The sequence below is a fragment of the Musca autumnalis genome, unplaced genomic scaffold, assembly GCF_047663935.1.
Source record: "Musca autumnalis isolate F117 unplaced genomic scaffold, ASM4766393v1 scaffold_5, whole genome shotgun sequence".
Classification (NCBI taxonomy): Eukaryota; Metazoa; Arthropoda; class Insecta; order Diptera; family Muscidae; genus Musca; species Musca autumnalis.
In genome coordinates, this window is record NW_027412088.1 from 74,111,820 (window position 1) to 74,132,522 (window position 20,703).

At 35.0% G+C, this 20,703-nt stretch overlaps 1 protein-coding gene across 1 annotated transcript in view; it reads left to right on the forward strand.

Annotated features, from left to right (window-relative positions):
* The window catches only part of exp (expansion), a 221,567-nt gene that overhangs the window by 116,829 nt on the left and 84,035 nt on the right, over window positions 1-20,703 (forward strand). The gene's annotated exons all lie outside the window — the stretch shown is intronic.

Below are 20,703 nucleotides of genomic sequence, written 5' to 3' on the forward strand. Positions count from 1 at the left end.
ACGAGGGTTATGTTTCGTTTTGTATTGTTCCTATGGAAAATACGAAACGAAACGATTGGAAATTTTATTTAAAGTATTTTTACGTACTCTGGTTGTTGTAGAGCTTTTGGGACCGTCGTATGCTCCACTTGCTGCAAAATGCCTGACGATGCGATAAAGGTTCCAAAATTACTCTTGTGTCAAACATTTTAAAATTTTGTGTAGGAGGTACCCGAGGGAGTAGTCCAGAGAAATACAATTTGCCACTCATGAGCCACTTGTTAAAAAACAAGCCTACCTACTGATTGCCACCCAAAAAACAAGTTCTGTAAAAGTACATACTCATAGATACTCGGGTATACTGTGCCATGCCGTTTTAGGCACTCGGTAACATTTTATGCCGTACCTTCCTACTCATGGCACAACAAGTAACACTTGTCACTCAATCGATTGTCGTATGCTCTCTGAGAGATAGAGTGGCACAAGCGGTTCAAGCACTTGAATGATAATGAGTTTACCCAAGCAACAAGTAACATCCCTCAATGTAGAGCATAAACAAAACCATGCACAATATTACAAACAAAACAAAAGCGCGTACAAAAACACACAACATACAAAGGCACATAATCCGCATACTTTTCACCCACATTCTTCATGAGTTTGTTGTGTCACTCACCTACGATCAAGAGAGCCGAAAAATCATCAAATGTTTTTTGTTGTGTGGTAAAAATACCCGAGTGGCGAACACTCGCTATTAAAATGTTCGAGAACCAAAAACATCAAAAACATGTGTCTGTACCTAAGTGGCTCGCTTTTGCCTGTGGCTTTTTGAAGATCACTAGAGTAATCCACATTTAAAGCAGATCTATGTCTAGAAGAAATATTACAATGTGCAAAGTTTGGACCAAATCGGGCTCACCCGATCTTGAACTTTGGTGAGGAGATACCCGAGTGGACCGATATAGCCCATCTTCGAACTTGATATAAGCTTAGACAAAATATTACGGGAACCAAATTTTGGACCAAATGGTTTGATCCGTTCGAGAGATATAATGCGATAAAGCCAGACAGACACACAGACCTGCGGACATACTTGATACCTAAAACCATTATTCCGACTAGTGTACATTGGGGCTATTACTTTTTGACATTTTTTCTCAAAAATGATTTCCTATAGTGAGAATGAATGAACTTTTGCCTATTAATGCCCAAATAACATTCATTCCATTTTATTATAAAAATAGGTTTCGCAAACCACTTTTTAATAAAACAAATTTTTTCAAAAAAATATTCCTATTGCACGAATGAATGGCCTTTTGCCTATTAATGACTAATACAACTTTTATTTCATTTAATTATTAAAATATATCCCGCACAAACTACTTTTCATTTTTATGATATATGAAATAATGTTAAGTGCAATATACAATTATATATAATATATAATACGATGATAAAGTTAGTGAGAAACAAACGGTTATGTCGTGTGCCAGTGTGCCTTGTTTTCACTTAAATATCTGCTTATAGTGACTTTAAAAATTTGTCAAAAGTTCTGAAAAATAAAACTTTAAATGCTTTTTTATCGACTCACTTTATAATTAAGATTTTATGTAATCTTAGGTAAACAATCATCAAAACATCATACAGGGATACGAAGTTGTTAAAAAGTCAAGGCTGAGGGTACAGTCATGGACAGATTTTGTGGCAAGGCGTTATTGCAGTCCAAAACTTCCACAGATTTTATAGAGTGGGACCTGAGTTATTTAAGGCCCGATGCAACTATGTCCATTTTCATATTGTTTTCAGTTTTTTTTTCTTTTTTTGAAGGCAGTACAATCTTCCTTCAATTCATATGAGAATCGTACGGCATTGCTATAGACGCTAGATCCTCTTTCTGTTTTCATCTTAGATTCATTGGTATAAATCTCTATATCGTCTAGCGGTGGGGAGTTTTGAGTCCAGGCCTTCCTGTTAGTTATATGTACATTTATTGGCGAGACGTTAATTTGTTGTGATATATGTATGATCACTGATTCCCCCCGAGCTCCAGACAGTTCAATTCGCCGTAGGAAGGCGGCGTGACGGTCGAAGTTCCTATATGCCTGCCACTTTCTGGATGGAGATCAAGTAGCTCATTGACGGTTTCTGGACTACTCTTCGTTGAACCGGTGAATAAGTGTGATCTCGCCATAGGCTATAATTGAACGTCACAGTCCCCAGCTCATTTGAATGGAATTCGTTTAGGAATATTAGACCCTCTTTTTCTACGTTACTTCCACCACACTACTGCTCTATAGGCAAGAATTGGCATACGATGGTCTTGAAAATCAAATTGATGATCTGTGGTCCCAGTGCCCAGCTCTTGCCACTGGATTTCTTGCACAAATCCAGAGCTATTAGATTTATTTTGTTATGTACATCGATATTTATTTTCCACTTTAATATGTGGGTCCAGAATAATCCCGGGGTATATGACTTCTTAATGAATACTAGGGTGACTCCATCAATCATTAATTGGTAAAATGTTTTGATTCTTCTCTTGTTCATAAACAGAACCAACACTGTGTTAAATGGGTTCACACCAAGACCAGTTTTGTGTGTCCATCTTCATAATTTGATTAGAGCTCTTTGCAGGAACTCCCCACACACTCTATTGGAACGGAAATTTTGGCAACTTCCCACTTCGCCGAGGCCATTACTCTAAATATTGTTCTTTAACCACACGCCCAGGGCCGGTGCAAAGTCAGATTTGTAAACCAAGTGAGCACAGCTCTCAAGGGGGCCCATAGAAGCTCACCAACTTGATATTGATCCTGAACAACCAGTAATTTCTCATCGAGATGAACGAGGGTTTCTCTTTAGTCAACCGATTTACAATCGTGTTTTTGAAAACTAAGAAGGATTGTGGAGTTGATTCGTGTAGACTCTATTGATTGGATCTGTTTATAGAATAATTAGACAACCTACTTGTGATATTTACTCCACCAACCCAAAAAAATGTACGCTTGAAAATTCTAAAACTTATTTTATTGTCTATTAAAATGCTATTTCTTTTTAAAAGTAATTGAATCCCTGTTCCACTGTTCAAAAATAGCAAATGTCATGCAATTGTAAAGACATAAATGAATTTACACATACATATGATAATTATATATGGGATTGTCATGAAGACGCACTCTGCAAACTTCCAAACACACACAGCAATTCACATAAATACATCCACATAAAAACATTTATAAACATTCAACAAATTTCATTATAAATCTATGCCTATAATCTCAGCACAGCACCAACCAATCAAGCAACCAACATATTAGCCAAAGCCAAGAACAGGCCCATACATACATCTTGAAAAAATGTTTTTTCTTTTTTTTTTTGTTTGGGAAATAACAAATGTCAAAGTTTATTCACTGAAGAAGAGTGGTTTGACATTTTTTGAATAGAAAAAAATAACAAAAAACTAAACGCCAAAACTTGTCTATTTCTTGAAATATTAAGGTGTCTGTGTGTGTTTGTATTTGTAACAACGACCACTCATATTAATCATTTTAGTATTAGAAATAAACACAAAAAACCGGATCTAAATTTCAAACTTTATAATTATTTAATTTAGTTTTTACAACACGGCAACAACAAACAGCAAAAAAACAAACAGACAGCAGCCAATAATACCCAACCCTGTTTCTAGCTACCATGTTTTGCTGACATACATAGTTGATCGAGACTAGGTACGGTGATTAACTTGTTTTAAAAGAATTTTTAATATGCTTTATGAAAAGTTGAAGCCACAGAAGTAAACATTTTATGTATGTATACCCTACACAATGGCAGTTTCCAGAGAAATGATTTAAATTCTTTAAATGATAGTTTACAATGATGAGTATCAATTCCATATAACAGTTTTTTGCTACTTGGTCCGCTCCTTCGGCATTTGCTTCACAAAAGTTCAAAAATGTTTGAATACTTTCAGAAATCTTTGAGGATCTTTATGAAATTTCTATCGAAGGTAGTCGTTGTGGTCCTAATAACAATGACATAAATTTGTTAGAGGACATCTCCATACTTCCTGGCATAATGGCCCGAAAACTCTACCGGAAGTTCAAATGCAATTAACAAAAATGCCTGGTGGGCACAATAACAACTGGAAGGAGAGATCAAGTCTCAATATGGACTTTATCGGCCCATTACTTCAAATAATACATCCGCAATATTTCAGCATAAAATCCACTTCTCGAATCGTGTTGAAAATTTAATTTAATTTTAATAGCGGATAATTCTACAAACACAAATACTTCCCGAGATACATATGAAACTCTAAATTTCCCAGTTTTAGAGACGTTCGAACTTCAAACTAAGTTTTGAAGAAATATTAGGCGGTATAAAGATTCGTCATTATGTCGGGAAGTATGGATACGAATTATACTGTTGCAATAAATCAATTATCCACAAACAGGTCTCAAACTGAGTTTAAGCCAAAATGTTGGGCTTTTGTGAGACATGTACCGGATAAGTATGGATAAATATTATGGTGTGCAAAGTTTTGACCAAACTGGTTACGAAAGAGTTATCTCTTAAGTTTTTGGGTAATAATCTCAGCGTACAAAAAATTACACCTTCGTTATAGGGGCCGCAAGGTCTACCTGCTTTAAAAATGTCAAAACGATTCTAGTGATGGACTTAAACTGCAATTTTCGAAAACCTTTGAATTTTGTGCGTAAAATACCTAAAGAGTGGACTTATACGAGTATAGACCATAATCGAACTTTATTTAAGTGTTAGAGATAAAATACGTTGTGCAAAGTTTGGACCGATGCCAATGACTTTATTCGATAGTTATAGTGCCCACCAAATATTTTAATTGGTCGCCTTAGGATTTTCTAGAACTTTTGGGTAAGTGTCCAAAGTGTCAGAGAGCGTGAAACCGGCCACGTAAAATATTATATTGTTGCAAACAGGACCACAAGAAGTACCATTAGTAAAAATGTCCAAACTATAATCGAACAGACTTTAAACTGTCCGATGTAGACTTTCCTGGAACTTGATATTCATATATATGGAAGATATTTTACGTTGTGCAAAATTTTGTCCTAATCGGACACTCAATTCGTAAGTTATCATGCTCATAACTAATTTTACTGGTACCAACAAAGGTTTTTTACAGCTCTTGGGTCATTATCTCACGAAGTATGGACATGTCCACGTAAAACATTAACATCGTTATAAGGCCGTAAGATAATTTTGAAACAGATAATTTTGAAATTTTGTGTGGAAGGTACTTGAAATTGTGGATCGATATACGTATGTTGGAAATAGTACGACGTGAAAATTTTGGACCAAATCGGTTGATCCGGGCTAGGCTTAATCGACTCATCATTGTCTGAAACGGATTTCGACCAAACATACTTCGTGTCTGCAACCATTACTACACCAAGGCAAGACTGAGGTATAATGAGAAATTGGATTTTATGTTCGGGTCATGTGCTGTTATCCTTGAGGTAATTCTCTGGATAAAGGTCCCATAGTCTCCTAAAAGCCAGTCCCTAATGGAGTTTCAGCAATTAATAAGAGTATGGGGCTTTTATTCCTGTTAGCGGTGTTGAATGTGTACGTGGAATAATTAGGACACTATTTTTTAGGTCCATGATTTTCACCAAAAACAAGACAGAAAACTTTTGGCGAGCTGTTTTATAAAAGGAAGACCTTTCAAAAGGCCCTCTATAGACTGACGACTATACAAAAGGTCCTCTATACAGACGACCTTCCAAAGGACTCTTTTATAGACGGAAGAGCTTTCAAAGGGGTCATCTATAGACAGAAGACCTTAACAAGTAAAGAAGTATCAGTCGGCTTTGGCGACAGAGATATAAACTCAGCCGTTGTGAATTGGAACTTTCATCTACTGACAATATCGAATCGAATACAAAAATCCCGATAATAATGTATTACGGATTTTCAAATTTTGTGGCCATTTTTGGACGTATTTTGAACGCAAAATAGATTATCTCTGTAATCAGGACCACATGGAGAAGCATCGGCAAAAATTTCGAAAGGATCTTCGGAATGGGTGGACCGATACAGCGCTTCTTCGAACTTAAACTAAATTGGATGCGGAGTCCAAAATTGGATCGAATCAGCTTATTCGTCCGGAGTTATGGCCAGAGCAACTACACATGAAGCTCTACGTCTTTCGGACATTTCTCAGGAAATATGAACTTGCCCCTGAAACAACTTTTACCGTCGTAATGGGGGCAGCGAATACAAGTTGATATAACAAAAATCAAAGCGATTCGAGATCAGGTCTTCAACTGAACTTATCCGAAATTTTGTGTGGGAGGTACCCGAAGGATCGGATCGATAGAGTCCATATTAAAACCGAACTTATGTCTAGCAGAAATTTCACAATGTGCAAAGTATGGACCATATCGGCTTCTTCTTTCACGAGTTATAGTGCGCAAAATTTTTCCGACCATTTTTTGAACTTTTGTGGGGGAGGTACCCAAGTGTGTGGACCGATATGGTCTTTCTTTGAACTTAAACTAAGTTTGAACAAAATATTTTGAAAGCCAAATTTTGGACCAAATCGGTTAATCCGTTCGAGAGTTATAGTGCGATCCAACCACTACTCATGGTGTCATTGGTTTTTTTTAACAACTTTTGAGCTATTTTCTCAGGAAGTATGGACTTTCCCCTAAAAAACGTGTACCATCGTAATGGGGGCAACGAATGCATGTTGCTACAACAAAAATCAAAGCGATTCGAGAGGTGGTATTAAACTGAACTTATCCGAAATTTTGTGTGGGAGGTACCCGAAGGAGTGAACCGGTAAAGTCCATATTGGAAACTCATCTATGTCTGGTAGACATTTCACGATGTGCAAAGTATGGGACAAATCGGCTTCTCCTTTCAAGAGTTATCGTGCGCACAAATTTTCCGAACATTTTTGAACTTTTGTGGGGGAGGTACCCGAGGGATACCGATATGACCCAACTTCGAACTTGAACTATGTTTGAACAAATTATTACTACAGCCAAATTTTGGACCAAATAGGTTAATTAGTTCGAGAGTTTTCGTGCGCTCCAGCCAGACAGACGGACGGACATTGCTAAATCGACTCTAGATTGTCTGAAACGGATTTCGTCCAAACATCCTTGGAGTCTAAAACCATTATTTCGATGAGGCACATTTTGCCCGTATGAAAGTGTATACACCCTCGTTAGCATAAATGCTGGGGGTATAAGAATGGCACTGAAGACTTTTAAAGAGGCCATCATTCTAGAGACAGAAGACCCTTTATAGGCATTGTCAAAGTTGTTCTATAGACACAAAACCTGTCAAAATAGTTTTCTATGGACAATACGAAAGTTCTCTTACTGAGATAAAACATCCTCTCTACAGAGGTATTTTACCTTTTAAAAGTGTCTTCCATAAACAGAACACATTTCAAATTTGTTTTCTATAGGCAGATGATCTATCAAAGTAGTCTTATATAGAGAGAATCTTCCAAAGGGTCATCTAATAACGTAAGACTTTTCACAGCGGCCTCTATAGACAGAAAAACTTCAAATACTTCTGTAGACAGAGAACATTTAAAAGGGGTCGTCTACAGACCGTGGAATAATAAAGTATCCGTCACTTTCAAAACATCTCAATCGGATCTGTATATAATTGTCGACTGCTTCTTTTTGTATTAATTTCAGAGGTGATGTTGATCTTATTTAAGGCCGTACGTAACTTACAATGTCGAATATTTAGCATTCAACTTCCACAACTTGTTCGCATCTAGAGAATCGATCAGCGATTTTCAATTTCAGAGAGGTATACATTTTAATAATTTCCTTCTTAAGGCTTTCAATATTCCGACTTTTTTCTAAAAAATGCGATTCTATTCACAAATTTCCTAATTGATTTATTTTTGAAATATTTACGGTTTTTTATTTTCCCAATTCTCTCGAGTAGCTCTAACGCCAGAGTTTAGTCACTTGTAACGGTATTTAAGCCTCATTAAATTCTTACCCAATTACCAAGTTTCATTTCAGACGGCAGAATGCCAGACACCTCTAGCTGGAAACAGAGAGACAGCAAAAAAAAAAAAAAAACAATTGATGTTTTAGCAACAACCTGCCTCGATTGGCGTTTTATTGCATTTGTATTTAATGTTGTTGTTCAACAACAACAACATTAACAAGCATTACAGCTAAACGTCATTTTGTTAAATAGAAACGTTAACGCAATTTCTTAAACGTTAATTTTTGTTAAACACAGACATCCGTTTTTGCACCAAACGAAACTCTTAAGCCAAAAAGTAAATGACAGAAAAACAACAATAACAACAACAACGAAAAAACTAACACTAAACCGTCCTAATCTAGACAATTGTAATTACAACTCCGCAATCTTGTAAGCGGATAATGTGTGGTGGTGGTGGCGGCGTTAAGCACGTTACACTATTGTCATTAGGATATTTTCATTGCAAATCAAAAAGTTTTTAATGGTATTTAACACTTTGCTACGTTAAACGCTAAGGCAAAAACAAATCGTTTAGCTTAGAACGAATATTTATGGCAAGGCATTCAATCACTGCTTACGATACTCTTCTTCTCTTTTTTCAAAGCAATTCACTTTTATTTTCATTTGAAATGTTGTTGAACTTTTAAAGTCACGACTTTTATGACTTGCAGCAGCACATAAGTTGCGGGTATTCGAATTTGTTGTATTTGTTGTTGCACTTGGTTGTAGTTTTATAGATGTCGCATTTGATTTGTCTTCTTCTTCATCTTCGCCTTGTTGGGGCACACGTTTTACTTTATCGATAAATGTTTGTTTGCCGATGTAACATCGAACGGCAGATGAGTCGCCGTTTTTTTTTTTGTTTTGCTTTTAAAGCCTGAGCAGCATTCTCCTTCATGGCATACACAAAGCATGGCAAAATGGCAACAATTACTGGTAGAAAAAAATCTTGAAAAAAAACCAACTATAAAATTTTGACATTTATTACTTTGTGCTAAGATTTGTTAAAAACGTTATGTAACATTTGTTAAGGTTTTGTTTTTTTTTTTATTTTTCCCCCACTAGAATATGTTGCCGATCATTGGGTTGAGGTTTTTGTTTTCTAACAAAACGCAACCCACTAAAAAAGATTTATGTGATTTTTATGAAAACAAATGATATTTAGAAGAACTGTCATTAGTTCAAGTTTTTCGAGTTGTTGTTGTGGTTTTTGGTTGGTGTATTTTTCTTAAGAACATAAAGTAAGGAGACTTTTGCATATGTATTTGTTATTCTAATAGAATGCCGCATTCTGCAACATTTCAATTTTACGCTTGTTTCTTAAGTCTTTTGTTTGGAAATCTCCAATTTATACCCGTTTGTTAGGATTACAACAACTAATACCATTCTTCTGTAGACATTTGACCTGTTACAAACGTCTTCTATAAAAAAATTCAAAAGGTATTCTACAGAGATAACATTAAGACATTCTAAGAGGACGAAAGTCCTTTCAGAGTCTGTAGAAGGTATAAAATCTTTCAAAGAGCATTTGCATAAACAAAAGAAATTTCTAAAGGACAGAAGACGTTTCGAAAGGGTCTTCTGTAGACAGACGGCTTTTCAGAAGCTTGTTCTATGGCAAGAAATTCCTTTTAAAGGACTTCTAAAAGACCTTATTATGGTTTCTTCTATTGACAAAAAACCTCTCAAAGAGGTCTTTTGTAGAAAGAAGAACATTTAAAGAAAAGCTTTCTAAATACAAAAGAACTTTAAAAGGGTTCTTTTGCATACAGAAGTCCTTTCCGAGGCGTCTTTTTTCAGAAAATTGTTCCCAATTGTCTGGGTGCCACCGTGGTTCAACGGTATGCACGCCCGCCTTGCACGCAGAAGGTCCTTGGTTCGATTCCCCGGTCAGGCAACATCAAACATTTTTCAACGGTGGCAAAATACCCCTCAGTAATGTTGGCGACATTTTCTGAGTATTTCAGCCTTGAAAAACTTCTCCACAAGTGGTGCCTTAAGACAGGCCGTTCGGACTCGGCGATAAGTAGGTCCCATATCATTGAGCTAAATATGAATCGGGATGCACTCATTGATATGAGAGAAGTCTCCCTTGTCCCGTATGGGATGTTGTGGAACAATGTTTTGTTTTTTTCCCCCAAATGTCTCCTAAAGACAAAAGTCCGTTCAAAAGTGTCTTTTATCCACAAAAGGCCTTTCATAGGCGTCTTCTATAGACCGAAGATATTTCCAAATCTCTACAGAAGACCTTTCACAGGTGTTTCTGTGGAAAGAAGTCTTTTCAAAAGCTTATTTCTTGGACAAAAGATTTTTCCAAATGTCTTCCATACATAGAACAATTTACATTTGAACGGTGTCTCCTACATTCAGAAGACCTTTTAAAAGCGTCTTCTATAGAGAGAAACTTTGAAAGCTGTCTTCTGTAGACAAAATTCCATTCAAGGTGTATTCTATAGAAAGACAATATTTCTTTATACAGAACACCTTTCAAAGGGGTTCTATGTAGACGGAAGGCCTTTCAAAGAAGACTTCTAAAAAGAGAAAATATATCCTTCAAGCAGAAGACCTTTCACAGGCATATTCCATATACAGAATAACTTTTAAAATCGTCTTCTGTAGGCAGGAGATATTTCAAAATGTCTTCGATATACAGAAGATTTTTCAAAGGCGTCTTCAATAAACAGAAGACCTTTCAAAGGTTTCTTCTATAGACAGATATTTCTAATAGTCTTCTATATATGTAGGTTCTACAAAGGGGTTTCTGTAGACAGAAGATATTTCCAAATGCTCTCTATAGGCGAAAGACCATTCAAAGTCGTCTTCCATATAGAGAAGACCTTTCAAGGGAGTCTTCTATATACATAAGATATTTCCAAATGTCTACCATATACAGAAGAGTTTTCAAAAGGATTTTCTGGAGACAGAAGATCTTTCAAAGGCATATTCTATAGACGGACGATATTTCAGAGGAACTTATATAAATATGAGATCTTTCAAGCGGATCTTCTTTAGACAGAAGAATCTACAAAGGCATCTTCTCTAGACAGAAGATATTTGCAAATGTCTTCCATATACAGAAGACCTTTCAAATGCGTCTTCTATAAACAGAAGACCTTGCAAAGGGGTCTTCTATAGACAGAAGATATTTCTAAATGTCGCATTCTATAGGCGGAAGACATTTCAGAGGAACTTTTTATAAATAGAAGACCTTTCAAGGGGATCTTCTTTAGTCAGACAACCTTTCAAAAGTATCTTCCGTGTACAGTAAACCTTTCATGGGCTTATTCGATAGACGGCAGACCTTTCAGAGGTGCCTTCTATAAGTAGAAAACTTTTCAAGGAGGTCTTCTTCAGGCAGAAGGCCTTTCAGAGGCATCTTCCATATACCGACTACCTTTCAAAAGCGTCTTCTGTAGACAAAAGGTATTTCCAAATGTGTTTCATAAACAGAAGACATTTCAAGGGAGGTCTTCTGTAGACAGAATATTTCCAAATGTGTTCTATGTATAGATGACTTCCCTTCTATATTCAAAAGACCTTTCAAAGCGGCGATTTGTATACCGAAGATATCTCCAAATGTTTTTATGGACAAAAGACCATTCGAAAGGGTCTTTTGTAGATAGAAGTCTTTTCAAAGGCTGTTCTATGGTCAGCAATTAGTTCTAAATTTCTTAACAGATTATTACAGCGGTCTTCTTTATACAAATGACTTTTCAAAGAAATCCCTATAGGCAGAAGACCTGTCTATAGATATAAGACCTTTCAAAGGCTTTTCAAAGGCGCCTTTTGCAGACAGAAGATATTTCCAAATGTCTTCTAGAAACAGAGGACCTCTGAAAAGTGTCTTCTGTAGACAGAAGACTTTTCAAAGGCGTATTCTATAGACGGAATATATTTCCAAATCCATTCTTTATAGAGGAGATCCTTCAATAAAGAGTCTTCTCTCTGTTTTATACAGAAGACCTTTTAAAAACTTCGTCAATAGACAGAAGATATTTCTTAATGCCTTCTATATACAGGCGACTTCTCTCCTTCCGAAGACCATTCAAAGCGGCGATTTGTAGAAAGAAAATCTTTCGAAAAGTCATTTATATGCAGAGGATGTCTCAAACGGGCCTTCTTATACAGAAGACCTCTCACTATGGGTCTTTAGAAGAGATTTTAGATGGGTTTCTATGCAGAAGATTTTCAAAGAACAGAAGATATTTCCAAATGTCTTCTATAGACAAAAGGCTCCAAATACGGAAGACCATTCAAAGGCGTCTTCTAAAATCTGAAGATATTTCCAACTGTCTCCCATAATTAGAAGATTTGTCAAAGAAGTCTTCCATAAACTGATGGTCTTCTGTAGACAGTAGTCTTCACAGGCTGTTCTGTAGACCGAATTGTTTCTAGTTCTTCTATAGACAAAAGATTATTACGAAGGTCTTCCTTATAGAGAAGGCCTTTCAAAGGGATCCTTACATACAGAATACCTTTCAAAAGTGTATTCTCTGGACAGAGTACCATTCAAGGGGCTCTTCTGTACACAGAAGACGTTTTAATAACGTCGTCAATAGACAGAAGATATTTCTTAATGCCTATTATATACAGGCGACTTCTCTTTTACCGAAGACCTTTCAAAGCGGCGATTTGTAGAAAGAAAATCTTTCGAAAAGTCATTTATAGTCAGAGGGTATTTATATTATTTTTATTTTTTATTTTTTCAAATATTTATTATAATAAAAAATTACAATAAAACTATATAACAAATATCACTAGCATCTAATGCTATCTGCTGAAATGTAGTTAAATTGATGTTGGATACAGCAGAGGGTATTTCAAATGGGTCTTCTTTTACAGAAGACCTCTCACAATGGGGCTTTAAAAGAGATTTTAGAAGGCTTTGTATGCAGAAGATTTTCAAACGAACTTTTCTCTTTACAGAAGGTCTTACAATAGATTATTAATAGGCAACGACGGTTAACTTTCAAAGGGTCCTTCTATAGACAGTAACATTTTCAGGGCCTTCAGTAGACAGAAGTCGTTTCAAATGCGTGCTGTATAGACATAATACCTTTTAAAGACGTCCTCTAAAAACAGAAGACCTTTCAAAGGCCTTTTTATGGACAAAAATTCCTGTTAATGATCTTCTATAGACAGAAAATCATTCCAAATGTCATCTGTAGACAGTAGACCTTTCAAATGTGTATTCTATAGACAGAAGCTCTTTCCAATGGGTATAGACAGAAGACCACTTAAGGGGTGACCCAATAAAAGCCATTTTTATGATTTTTTTTTCAAGAAAACTACGAAACTTTTTAATAGACTTTTTTTTGTCTGAAATGGCATATTCTAATCTATTCTATGAATTCTTCCAGTCCTTCATCGATCGATTTTTAAAAATATTAAGTTTTACGAAAATGGTCTACTCAAAAATCAAAATTTCAATTTTAACTTAAAAAACTGATGTTTTTTGGATCGATGAAGCACTAGTTTTTGATATTCTTGATAAGCCCACAAACTTATCTGACAATCAGTTCTTTGGTTTGCGAGCTAGAGTTGGCACCGATTTCAAAATTTCATTTAGAGAAAAACATGTATTAAAGTGGGTCTTTTAAGGAGAGGTCTCCTACTGACAGTAGTCCCCATAGACAGAATTCAGAAGGTGTTCTACACAGAAGAAATCTCAAAAACAATTTTTTATAAAGAAGACTTTACAAAAGATTATTAATAAAAAAATTGGAATCGTCCTCTATACACAGAAATTCTTTCAATAGGGCCTCTATAGACGGTAGGCCTTAAAAAACAGTCTTCTATACACAAAAACACTTTTAGGGGGCTTTCAGAAAAATTATTTCTAAGATATATCCATGTTTTCTTTATAGACTCTCTAAGGGATCTTCTACAGACAGAAGCCTTTACACAAGGGTGTTCTATAGAGAGAAGATTTTCAGAGGGATGGTTTGTATATAGAAGATTTTTTCAAGGCGTCCAGTATATATGCGGAAGTCCTTTCAAAATGTGTCTATAGATATGTAGATCTGTTTTACAAAGTATTTTATAGACAGACCCCTGTCAGACCTATGTGCAGAATGAAGACTTGCAGAGAAGTGTTCTATAGAGAGAAGACCTTTTAAGAAATATCATATACAGCGTACGTAAAAATACTTTAAATAACATTTCCAATCGTTTCGTTTCGTATTTTCAAAAGGAACAACACAAAACGAAACAAAACCCACGTTGGTCGAGCTCGCTGTTTAGTTTTGTTTTGTTTACATTCGTGAGTGCAAACAAAACGAAAAGCGAAAAGTACTCAACTCCACAAGAGCAGATAGAAAACGGAATAGTACTAAACACATGTGAATAAATCAAAAACGTTTGGTGGTTGATAAAATTCACTGTGGTATGCTGATGCTAACTTATAGGGTTGTTAAGCAATCGCATGTGCGTGTGGCTGAGTGTGTCATTGACAATACGCACGGGAAACGTTTCCCAAAAATACTTTTTGTTTCGGTGGTGAATGAAACAACTCGGCAAATCACAGCCGAAGTTACATTTCACCAATCGTACGGTTTCCATCTTTTTACGTTGAAAAGTTTGTGTTTTTGTTTTGGTTGTGAGAATGAAACGATTCAGAGAAGCTGAAAAGTTTGTGGCTTTGTGTGATTGGTACGGGAATCGTTTTGTTTGTTTCTGTTTTTTGATCATATATAAACTGAATATATTCCAAGGGGCATTTTATAGACAGAATCCTTTTAAAGGGTTCTCAGACAACAAATTGATTTTCGGCAGACAGAAGTTCTTTCCAATTGGTATGTTCTATAGAGAGAAGATCTTTAAAAAATATCATATTTAAACAGAATACATTCCAAAGGGACATTTTATAGACAGAGTCCTTTTAATGGGTTCTCAGACAACAAACTGATTTCCAAGTGGTCTTCTACAGACCAAAAACTTCTCAACGATTTCTTCTATAGACAAATACTGGAGAAGAATTTCAAGAAGCATATTGATATTATGGTAGTGTGTCTTTACTTAGGCATTTTGGAAATTCTGTCTGGTCAACGAGAAACGTATCGTGATTTCATTTCCAACATAAATCTATTTGTCCAGCTTCTATTTACACACAACATTTCATTAAATTAACCTTCTTACCCTTTAACAAAAACATTTCCTTTCACAGTTGGGTTCACATTGCTATTGGCCTGAAATTGCTACATTGAACCCCAAAAGGCAAGAAGGCAACAATTTACACACTGCCACACACTTACCGCTTTCAGGTCGTTCCTACAAATTAACTTCATTTTCACTTTCATTAATAAAATATTGCCAGTCTTCGGTTAACCGTGATCAATACCAGACGTACTCTGCGTAATAAATCTCTGTTACAAAAGAAAGAACCAAAAATAATAAAAAAAAAAAAAAAAATAAAAAAACTAACAACAATAATGCACTGAATTGCATTATTTTCTTAGACCATAAAAGTACTGAAATTTGAGTGTCATAAAAAACAATAACAATTTAGTGCGCTTAAGGCACAGGCACATTTGTGCGCAACAACAATTGTGCTAAGTGCAAACCATCGGTATGGCTGCAAGCAATGCAAGTAGTGACCAAACCGACGATGATGCGGACTGGCAGAAAGTCAATAATAAAAGAAAAAATTCAGGGTCACCGAAACTTTTTGAAGCAAAAAGGTTTCATGATTTAAATAATGTTGAAGTATCAACAAATAAATATGCTGCTCTTGATACAAATCAAGATGAAGAAACACCAACAACAAATTCAGCCCCCAGACCTCCTCCTATTTTCATACCAGATGTCAGTGATGTTGATAAAATGGTTAAAGATTTGCTGAAGATTATTGAACGAGATACGTTCAACTTTAAATCAACAAGAAATCATGAAATTAGGCTAATGATAAAAGATGTTGAATCATATAGAAAAGTTATAAAATATTTTGATGAACATAGAAAAACCTATCACACCTTTCAAATTAAACAGGAACGTGCATTTACAGTAGTATGCAAAGGTCTTCATTACACAACACCAATTGAAGACATTAAAGTCAAATTTCTGTCTGCAGGACATCAAGTAAGGAATGTTAGACCCGCATTTAGTCGCATAACTAAAAAACCCCTTTCGATGTTTTTTGTGGATTTGGATCCTCAGCCCAACAACAAAGATGTTTATCAGCTAACTAATATTGAAAATGCATCAATGACTGTTGAACCAGTAAAAACTTTTGACGATATGGTACAGTGTTACCGTTGCCAACAATACGGACATACCAAGTCTTATTGTAGAAGACCATATGCATGTGTAAAATGCGGACTTCCTCATCCTACATCAGAATGTCCAAAAACTAAAGAAACACCTCCACGATGCGTACATTGTCTGGAAAGTCATACGGCAAACTATAAAGGTTGCAGAATATACCAGAACTTAATTGCAAGAAAAACTAATGTCAATTCTACCAATTCAACAAAATATAATTTACATCAAAATAACATAAACCAAAATCAGTACAACAACTTCGAACCAATAAATAACGCGAAAGGGCCTACGTATTCAGATGCGGCGAGAGGTATGTCTGATGGTGTAAATAATGTATTACAAAAACTGGAATCAATGGTATCTAAACAGGTAGAGTTAACAAATACCCTCATAAGCATGATGTCCATGCTTATGAACAAATTATGCAGTTAGACATAAGAATCGCACAGTGGAATGCTAATGGCATTTCAAATCATAAAAGTGAAATTGAACTATTTCTCTTAAATAATTCCATAGATATACTGCTTGTGTCTGAAACCCACTTCACAAGTAGATCTTATTTTCAAATCAAAAATTATGATATAATAACAGCCAACCATCCTGATAACAGGGCTCATGCCGGTGCAGCGGTAATCATTAAATCTAAAATAAAATACGACATTATGGAACCGTACACAGAGCCTCATATTCAAGCTGCAGGTGTGAAAATTTATTGCGGAAATTCAGCAGTGCCAATATTATCCATATACAGCCCTCCTAGGCATAGTATTAAATCCGACCAATACGAAGAATTTTTCCAAAGACTTGGCAACAAATTCATTGTTGGTGGCGATTACAATGCAAAACACCCGTGGTGGGGATCCAGGCTACAAAATCCTAAGGGTAAAGAATTATATAAATGTATAATTAAAAATGGTTATAAAGCCTTATCTTCTGGAAGTCCAACGTATTGGCCTAGCGACCCAATCAAAGTTCCAGATTTGTTGGACTTCGTAATATATTATGGAATTCCCCAATCCATGTTGGATATTAGTGACTCAAATGATTTAAGCTCTGATCACAGCCCTATTATTATAACATATTCTTCATGTTGTAATAAGATTGCAATAAGGAAAAAACTGATTACGAAACTTACTGATAAATCTACGTTTGATAGTCACATAAATTCAAATTTGAATCTGAATATTCCTTTAAAGTCAGGGTTGGATATAGATGATGCCGTGGAAACTCTTAACAGAACTATTCACAACGCAGCGTATCTATCAACACCACAATGCACTCCACAAAAGGGTACATCTGTTTGGATTTCTTTGGAATTGCGAAAACTTATAAAAGAGAAAAGAAAATTACGCAAAATTTGGAAGAGAACAAGAGCGCCTACAGACAGAAATAACCTCAATCATGCCACAAATACCCTCAAAAAGAAAATCCAAATGGTAAGAGATGAGTCAACTGGTGTTTTTCTAAGTAACTTAAGTCCAGCGAAGAATGATGAACATAGCCTTTGGAATGCTACGAAATATATCTCAAGACCGAAGAAAAGAAATATACCAGTAAAGGACCAAAATGGTACCTGGTGCAGAACAAATGATCAAAAGGCCTCATCATTTAGCAAACATTTGGAAGAAACATTTACTCCATATTCTACATCAAATGCAACAGATGTAGAAGAAATAACTAATTTCCTTGATGTACCATGCCAAATGTTTCGTCCCATAAAACCAATTACTATACGTGAAGTAAAACAGGAAATAAATCATCTCAATAATTCTAAGTCGCCAGGATATGATAACATCGATTCTAAAGTAATAAAATTCTTGCCACTGAAAGGGATGATCTTTTTAACAACAATTTTTAACAGTATTATGCGAACTAGTCACTTCCCCTCACAATGGAAATATGCAAAAGTTATAATGATACTGAAGCCTAATAAACCAGAAAACGCTCTTACGTCATACAGACCAATAAGCCTATTACCTATATTTTCAAAATTATTTGAAAAACTATTGAAGAAACGACTTGCACCAATTCTGTGATTCCAGAACATCAATTTGGTTTCAGGAACAAGCATGCAACGCCTGAACAATGTCATCGCGTTGTTAATACTATTAGGAACGCATTGGAAAATAGACAATACTGCTCGGCTGTGTTTTTAGACGTTAAACAGGCATTCGACAAGGTTTGGCACTATGGTCTTTTGTTTAAGCTAAAAACAATTCTGCCAACTCCCTTTTATTTATTAATCAAATCCTATCTAAGCGAACGAATTTTTTACGTATGTATCAATGATTCATCATCTGATTTTTGTGCAATGCGGTCAGGAGTCCCACAAGGGAGCGTTTTGGGACCTATTTTATACACTCTTTTTACATACGATCTACCAACAACCAACGATGTAACAATCGCAACATATGCTGACGACACCGCAATACTAGCATGTAATGAATCTCAAAATATAGCATCCACCTTAGTGCAAAATGAACTAAATTTAATACAAGACTGGTGCAAAAAATGGAATATCATGGTTAATCCTGAAAAGTCCACACACGTAACTTTCACTTTACGAAAAGGAGACTGCCCTAATGTGTATTTGAATGGGATGTCTATTCCTACAACAAACTGTGTAAAGTACTTAGGGATTCACCTCGACAGACGACTCACATGGAAAAATCATATCACAGCAAAGCGAAAACAATTAGATATAAAAACGAAGAAGATGTATTGGCTTTTGGGACCAAAATCCCAATTATCATTGAAAAACAAAATTATTTTATATAAATCCATATTGAAACCAGTGTGGACATATGGTATTCAGATATGGGGAACGACAAGCAAATCAAACTTAAAAATCCTGCAGAGATATCAATCAAAAACATTAAGACAAATAGTTAATGCACCATGGTTCGTTAATAATAATAACATACATCATGATCTCGGCATTCCTCTAATAACTGAAGAATTACGAAGATATAGCACCAATTACTTAAACAGACTAAGTAATCACAGTAATGCCCTGGCTGTAATCCTTCTGGATGATAGTGAAGAAATAAGACGATTGAAGAGGCGACATATATTAGATTTGCCATTTACCTAAAACTTAATACGTAATTTATTATAAAAGAATTTGTATTTTACTATTCATATATACATTATTATATATTATAATTGTTGTCTTGAAATATAATATTCAAAACTTACAATAATTGTTAGCTTAGTTTGCTGGAACTAGGCACTACGTTATTATCCGAATTATGACAACATTTGCTTATTGTTTTTATTTTGAAAATAGATTGCAAATAAAGAAATTAAATAAAAAAAAAAAAAAAAAAAAAAAAATATTGCCAAATATGAAGAAACAAAAACAACAAGCAGCATTAACATACAGCAACTTACCTTTTGCTCTCGTTTCCACTGTAGTTAACCAGAAAACATTTTCGTTTTCATGTTAAGGGTAACCAAAATTTTTTGGCAAACATTTTGCATTTGTGGTTTCAACAACGGCTATGTATACAATTAATGAGTGGCAGGCTAGCTGTTACTGTTGTTGTTGCCATTACCCATAAGCAAAATCTTAAAAAAATACATTGGCATAGGAAAAAAAATTGTACCGCAAAGACCATTAGTTATACATTCCCGCAAAGTGAACGGCCTTGCACGAAAAAGAAAAAAATCCGAATAGGAAAAAAAGTGAAGTAAAACAAAAAACCAGAAACAAGGGAAACAAAAACAAATTTGTACTCGAATCGTAGACTTTTACTATTATTATTAAGCCAAAAACAACAACAAACAAAACAACATTACATTCATTTGCAAAAACATTTTTGTTTTCATTTCAAAAATTTCCTTTTTTTTTGTTGTTTTTGTTTTCTTCGGCGGTACTTTAGCTTTATGTTTTTTGTTTTCTTTGTTATTGTTATTAAGAAAACATTACTATATAGAAACCGAAACTATTGTTATTGTTGTTCTCATTTTGTTTTCGGGGGAATTTAATAATCTCACAGCAACACACAATAGCTACAAAAATTGTTATATTTTAAATGATCGCTTTAAGGCTAAATGCAAATTATATAAAAATCCCATAGAAAACAACAAAAACGTAAAGACAACAAACAAACAACCAAAAACGACAACACCAAGAAAAATAACAAATAATGAAATACATTGAAAACTTAAATCCAAATTGAAATGCATTAAAAATTACATCATTGTTTGTAAAGCACGAATAATTTGAACATTTGGTTCACTAGCATTTTTTTTCTCTTTTGCTAATTGTTTTTGTTGTTTGGTTGTGTTTCTTGAGTTATAAAAATTTGAAAGTATGTAATCAAGAAAAGGCATGATTTTTTTAGTATTATAAAATATTATTGAATTAAATGGGATCATAATGTTGATAGTGATAAATATATTGGTAGCAAGAGTTTGTACATACATAATATCAAAAGACTTAAGATACAAACA